Source organism: Anopheles coluzzii, chromosome 3 (assembly GCF_943734685.1).
Source record: "Anopheles coluzzii chromosome 3, AcolN3, whole genome shotgun sequence".
NCBI lineage: Eukaryota > Metazoa > Arthropoda > Insecta > Diptera > Culicidae > Anopheles > Anopheles coluzzii.
The window spans coordinates 35,347,867-35,355,698 of NC_064671.1; positions in this window are offsets into that span (position 1 = coordinate 35,347,867).

The following is a 7,832-nucleotide window of genomic DNA, read 5'->3' on the forward strand; positions in this document are numbered from 1 at the left end:
ATAAAAAAAACCCAACTGGATGTTCTCCCTCGGGGTTTATTCCTTCCAAATCTCCACAATCATATTCCCCGCAACGCCGATTGTGCCATAATTCTATGCACAGATTTATACATCACACACTTTCCGGCTTCGCAAAGCGCACACCACCCACCGTGAGGATAATTGCATCCGTGTTGGATTTACGCCCCTGCTACACCCCTGCCTACCAGCACGGGCATCTACCGGACTCATCTCAAGAAGTGACTGCTCCCTTTTAAGGTGACATTCATAAACGCACAAATCCGTAGATGGACTAAATATGTTAGCTCAAAAGCACGCGTGCTTTCTTTCCCCCTTTTTTGGGTCGGGTAGCTTTTCCTAGTGTCAAAATCCGAATCCGAATGTTCACACCCCAATCAAAGTCGGCGATGGTGGCAGTGTGGAAGAGTTGAGCAGTGAGAGTGAGAAGGGAATAACAACAAAAAAAGATGACAACATTTCCATTAATAACTCGAGAGATTATTTTAATCCCCTTTTCCGCATTTCGGGGTGGGTGCAGATGCAGATGCAGCATTACTTTATGCTGAAATGTACCCAAACACACACACACACACAGCACAGAGACACAGAGGCCAAGCAATCGCTCTATTGACTGTGAAATTGTACACTTGTTCACCATATTTATCCCTTCATGGGGGAGATGACTCGACACCGGCAACTAGATTAAACCCGGCCTTAGGACGCGACTTTTCGCCCCTTTTTGTTTCGAGCAGCGCATTTTATCTATTCATAGCCGGTTCTGTTCTGTTCATGTTGTCGGCGTGGACAAAACAGGCGAAAATTATCACTGCCAAAGTATGCTTTGGTCCTGTGTTACCCCTTATAAGGAACACCAGGCACCCCTTCTGTCTAGTACACAGGAAGCAACTGTGTTACCAAATTGGGAAACTGTAGTGCAAGTGATCTGGAAGGTGATTTTTTGTGAGCAGCTCTACGGTGGAAGACGGACAGAATGGATGCGCGTGGTCGGTAAAGCAGAAAATTATGTTTCGGACAAAGACGGTGTGTGTGTGTGTGTGTTTTTGGAAGCAGTAAAGTGCCGGGCAGGGACATGAAGCAAGGTGTGATACGGACGATTGGGATGAATGGAACTTAATCTTCATAATTGTGCTGCCGAACAGAGAGCCCTGCCGAAGGGTGTCCCTGTTTCGTGGTTCGAAAATGTTCAATAAACCATATTCTAGACCGTCCAGCTAAGGGTGTACTCTATCCTTTTAAATGTAGCTCTTTTTGGTTTAACTGGCTTTATTCCACTACTCAGAGCAATGGTAAGTCTTCCAATTGATAGTTTTCTAGAGGTTTTTGTCTCTTTTTAAATGATTTTTCCCTTACAAAAGATTCTGACAAAGTGTAACACACCCTTGGCACCCGGAGCAACCCATAGTAACGACACCCGGAACATAGGGGAACCGTGCACACGGAAGCCGTGTATAACGAGCAAATGCGTCCAGATGGCAAAGTGGTTTAGAGTTAATCTTTTGTTCGTTCGGCAGTTTCTTCCCTGGACGACCACCGCACTCCCCACCTAGCTGGGTAGTCATTTCCGCGGTCGGGTTCCGGGTACCGCTTTAATGACGGTTCCACACGGCACCGAACTATCACCGACACTGTGTTGGTTCGGCTGTGGATGCATTGTGGAACCCTACCGTACCTACCGTTTTAGACAATTACCTCGCAAGATTTTCCGTTCGGGGTCAGGGTTCAACCTGCATCTCTATTTTTCCCCCTCCATGGCGTTAGCGTTACACAGTTTCTAGTTTTTTGGTGGGATGGACACCTCCTTTTTTGTGCTGTTCGCTTTTGGTTCCTGCTGTCCCTACAAAGTGTTTCGATGGGTTTCAAAGAAAGAAACGTTCCGAGAGGAGGGCAACACGATTGCCATCTATTAATTTGACAAAAAGCCAGTGCGCAGCAGCGATAGTTTTATTGATGTTTGCATATGCTGGCGGGTTCGGGTTGTCCATTGAATGATTGGTTTTGGTGAATTATTAGTATGCAATGGGGCTTTTTTTTTCTTCTTTTAGCAATTCTTGATGGCAATATGGGATGCCATAGCCATATGTGCGTGATGCAATCGATAATGCGGTCAGGTTAAAGGTTAAACGATTGGGCTAAATGGCAGACCGGGAGTGGTGTTTTGGTGGTGAAATATGATATGGACGGAGAGGATAGGAAAAGACACTATCTTGACACTAGTAAATTATTTTATTAGGTGATAGACAGCAACATTAATCCAACACTTTTATGTAGGGACAATCGGGAAGGATACATATTGTGATGTTTGATATATAAAACTATGTTTAATTTATGCTGTAATGATTTGGTAAATTAATTATTTACATTTCAGATCATTTTTGAAAGAAAAATCTTGAATATACCAAGCATTAGTTTTGCATTGGTGCTTAAAAGTAGAGATTTGTTTGTGATTGAAGGCTGGAGATAATGATAAAACATGTTTTTCTTATCAATTCCGCTAGACATTCTTCCCCTTTTTTGCTATCTGCCAGTGGAAAAAATATATATATTTTTTTTTTTTAAACTATGCTTTTCTCAATATAAAATGATTTTCAATAGTCCTTTAGCTATTTAATTAAGATCAAACATTCTCTAGATAGTATTGGTGTGATCGAAATTTCTTTGTAATAGACCATTGTGAGGAGCAAATCTTCCCTTAGTAGCAAAGACGCTCTCGTTTCCGTTTGCGTTTCATCACAACTCTAGCACAATGTGTTTGAAGAGCTGACAAAACACGAGCTGCGGTCAAACGTCCATCCAAAGGAGCGAACCACGTACTTCAGCCACAAACGGCAACCCGTTCGCTCGATATCAAATCAACAGGACTGTTGACCGAAGAAATTACAGCCAACTCCGGCGGCCAACGAGATAAACATCCCAGTGTCCTTTTGCTCGGTGGAAAAACAAGTTTCCCTATTCTTCACACCTTTACGCTCCCAGCGACCCGTGGGGAAGTGTTTCCTGAGGTCCCCGGCTGCACCAAGACAACATCAACATACTTTATAGTTGCCCAGCTCTACTCCCTTTCAAGACGCTGGAATCGTACAAGATTGTAAGCGAGCTTTCCCTCCATCATCCATTTGCCGCAACCCCAAACTGAACCACTGAATGTTGTGGAGTGTTGGGAGAAATTGCACTTTTATGTACCGCTCCGTACGCTTTTCGGGAGCAAAGCAGAAGCAGAAGGGCATCATGTTTTGCTATTTTATTATATACTGCTACCCATGACCATTACCCATACCTTCTCATATCTGGGTGTAAAACTTGAAATACTGATGCGCATTGCTGTTGAGCTCCTTGCTCGCGTTACCATGGTTACGCGAAAGCTGACCAGAGCAACGAAAGCTTCTCAAGCAAGCACACTTTTTACCAGTGGAAAGCCATTTTGCTCTTACTTTTGCCACTCGAAACAAGGAGGAGTTGGCAGCGATGGTCATCGGAATTTCGGAACCACCATCTTGATCGTGATGTGTACCTCTTTTTGTGGTTTTCTCAAGATTATTGCACTCTTATCTTGTCGTAGTGGTAGTAGAAGCTCAATATCTCGTTATCTCCCTTGCTCTATCTCGCTCTCTCTCTTTTCTTTCTATTTCCAGACCTATCGTTATGATAAAAAACAGCATAAAGACGATGAGTGCATAAATGAAAACCCCGGCGTGTAAAACAAAACCACCCCACGAACAGACGACGTCGCTCACCGTTTCTGATTAGTTTGTAGTGGTTATAGCGAGGACGCGGTTTTCATCACGCTGAAGATAATACGGACGGCTACGGAAACCTTATAGCTTTATCGGTGAGTTCTGCGCGAGTTTTCCGGAAGGTCCACGACGACGACCACCCGCGTTCATTTTATCCGTGTGGGTGCGTCTACTATCGCAGTTGCAGTCGCATATATACTCGACCGTCTTTTTAGCCATCCCCGGAGCGCGCACACACTAGTAATAAGCTAGTTTTGTTGGCTCGATTTTCCACCGTCCATAAATCCCCAGCCCCAACGCCCATCCCGATTTGGCATGACTTTCCGGATACATAACCGCGAAAAAGCAAGCATTTTCTTGTTTCCCGTTTTCCGCTATTCTCCACCACCTCACCACGTGCGCGCATACCCAGCGTTTGCGGTGGTTCGTGACAGAGCGAAAGAAACAGCATGCCATGGAGTTTTCTTAGCGAGCGAGAGAGAGAGAGAGAGCGTGAGGGAGCGTGCGAGTGAAAGAAAGAGAGCCTGGTAGAGTGAGACGACCGACGCAAGATAGTGTGCGCATACACGCATGCGGTCAAAATATTTCATAACTTGTGTTCCATATCTTGCAGAAGGATATCATTGGCCCTGTCCGAAGACGTCCCGCGCGGTGTTTTTCCCTTCCGAGCGTGCGATGCGACCGAGGGTGCAAGTGAGACGGCACTATTAGACCATCGTTCGAGTGAAAGAGAGACGGTGCGTACGAAATTGCACAAGCGAGTTTCTTCCACCCCGAACGTGACCAGGGGGAGTTTTATCCGATAGAAAAGATAATAAGCACGAACAGGAAAAGGAAATGCGGTCCTCGCTCCCGCTCACTCACACACTCGAACGGTGATCGGAAAATCTTGAGAAAAAAAAGAAAAACAGAGGACAAGTAAGGAAGGGAAAACGTGCGGTTTGATGATGCCACCCACGGGCATACGAGCTGGCCATTTCGCTCACCCACCAGCAAACGGACACCGTGCTCGGCACAACCGTGGCCTTATGCCGTATTTATGAGCCATTCTTTCTCCTTACTTGCGTCGTTTTTATTTTTTCTTCTCTGTGTGCTGCTCCTTGCGCTGCTGCTGCTGCTGCGGCTGCTCATCCTTTTCCACGATTCGTCCAATCATCGAGGGAGCGACCAACACACATCCACATCGTTGGCGGGAGGGAATTTGCGCAATATTACGATGGGTGCTGGCCCCTTTTCGCGGCTTCCGGATCGGAAGGCGGTGCGTAATGCTTTTCCTAAGAAATGGGGGACTGTTCTTATGCGATGCAGATATGAAATGGCTTCTTATTTTTAAGTGAATTAATTGTTACATTTTAGCTTTTTTGTGTCGTTTTCCTAGTAAAATATATGTCAATTTACTCAAGAAATTATAAAACGTAAATTGTGCTAGACAAATTGCTCAATTGTAGATGTAGTGCGAAATTCGCCTAAAAGTATGCAATTTACACAACAAATGCGATTCTTTAAGGCTAAATTAATTCTTCATTGAGTAGATATTCTATTCGTATCTCAAAATTAGCACTTTAACGTACGAAAATACATTCTGATTGAGGAGGAATATGCGCTCCATCATTCTTGAATAGTTACTACCGTTATCCTTCTATCGTAGTTTAATGGCCCACGGTCCAACAAGACATTGACCGTCATTGGAAAGGACAAATTTAACCCCCGAATCGAGAAAAAAATGCAAAGGCATAAAATAAAATAGCAATAACAATTGTGCGTTTGAAAATGTCCCCCGCGCTCTCCAACACTTCCTTCGCCCCTTCCCGAACCCCCGATTCCAACGATGCCAACGACAACGTCGACGGCCAGCAAGAAACCCAATCTACCAAACGAGCCATGCTATAACAACAGAGAGCCCCAGCCCCCACCCCAAAACTCGGCTCGACTCATAAACCTTTGCGAAAACGAACGCCCCTAACGAGCGTGTGTCCCGTTACTCTTCTGCCAAACTCGCCACCGATAAAGTGTCCGTTTGCTCTGGTCAGCAGCTAAGGGAGGCAAATGTGTCAGGACTAACGAGGGAGAGAGAGAGAGAGAGCGAAGAGAGCAAATAGGGATTCTAGGATTCCTTTACCCACACCGCTTTTGCCGCTTGCTGTTGATGAGTTTTGCGTCGGACACATCCAAAATTACGACCAGAAATAACAATCCCAGGGTCCTCCCTTTGGCCCCGTTCCAGTTTCCAGTTCCAGTCCAGCTCGGCCCGGGTGTGTGTGTCTGCAGACGATGTGATATTTTCGGCAACCTTTTTTCCCTGGAAAACGCCTGGAAAAACACTCTCCCTTCTCCCTTGAACGGAGCAGTGACCAGTCCAAACGCACACACACACACATTGGTGGACTGGTGGAGTGAAAATGAGAAAAATGTGAGTAATGTATTTTCATATATTTCGCCTCGCTCTCCCCCTTCCCATCACTCCGCGAATGCTGCTGCGGGGAAAATTGTTAAGCAGAATTGGTCCAATACACAGCGAGGGGCAGAGTGATGACCAAAGAAGGGGGAGGGGGACCATTGACCCACCTTCCCGACCATCGAGCTCAGGGCTTCCTATTTCAACCGTCTGACCGTTTGCTTTGGGGTGCGGAGCGAGCGGAATGGTATTGTTTTTCCAAGGACTTAGAGCACTGGAATGGCTTTTCCTTCATCGTGAAGGGCTTCTTGCTCCTTCACGCTCGAGCTGAAGCTCAATACGAATATGTATATATATATGTGTATGGGGTATATATATATTATCTGCCACATTTGGGGAGTTATGTTTCCATTTTCTTTTTCTGTTTCTGAAAAGGGAAAACAAACGGGGGAAGTAAGGAAGGGGAGGGGGGAAAAACTTTTATTTCTTCCCCTTGCGCCCGGCTGCGTCCAGTTGTCCGAACCCGGTGGGAGTGTTATATAATATTGAATTGTGCTATATTGTGTTGCAGTTGGTCAATGTTTTCGTTTCATTTGTGGCGCTTTTCGGGAGTGGGAGATCGATTGGCTGGGAAGGGACGACGGTCAGCGCTAAGCTTCAATTCGTCGTGGCGCCCATTTGCTGAAGTTTCCCCGGTATCCCGGCCTCTTCAGGTGCTACGGACGGTACGGATCCATTATTTAATTATGGAGAAATGCGTCGGGCGAATGGTCATCTTACCGCGCAGCCCCCATTGTACATAAAGGTCGGTGATAATTTTATAAGGTGTCCTTTTTGCTACGGGAGATGGGTGGATGACCATTTACAATACATAACCGACATCAGCTATGGTGGTGATACGATTAGAAGAAATGTGATACATTGTGCAATATTTCTACCATAAAGTAATTTCTCAACTTTTAATTATTTATAAAACAAATCAAAAACACACACACATGCAGCACATACTTTTACACACTTTTTGTTTTATTATATGAACACCGTCTTCTCCCCTCACACCCCTATTTTCAATGTTTAAAATGACAAATCGTTTTGAATCGTTTTCCATTAAAAGTCGCATTTCATACCGTGTCAAGGGGGGAACATTTTGGCCAAAACAGAGCCCGTAACAGGTCCTGTTTGAGCGGCGTTACGAATAAATTACATAATAAACGATGATTCGACATGACTTGCAAAAGGCGAGGCGGGGATGGGCAGTAATTATTTTTCACGTCCGGGCAGATTCCATCCTGGCAGGTTTTTACAGTTTGTAAAGAAGAATGCTAAGGATAAGCAATCGAATTTTGCGTGACCGGAAAGGATAATGTAGCTAGTAGCTTGGTAGGTCCAAGATGAAGATGATGATGATGATGATGAGGCCTTTTGTTTAAATTAAGCGTGCTGTATTTTCTTTGTATGTGCACACGTGTGTTTGTGGGATGATTATTTACACGAAAATAGAAGCTAATCTTTGCTGATTGCTTCAAAGCGGAATTAAACATCCCAATAGAAGTCCTTTTTTTAATTCCCAAAATTCCCCTTCGTTTCGGATGCTCTTGAAAATTCCCTCTCAAACAGCAAGACAAAAAAAAGACACCAAAAATCTGGATATAATTTTCATTTTATCATTTTCATTTCCACAGTGG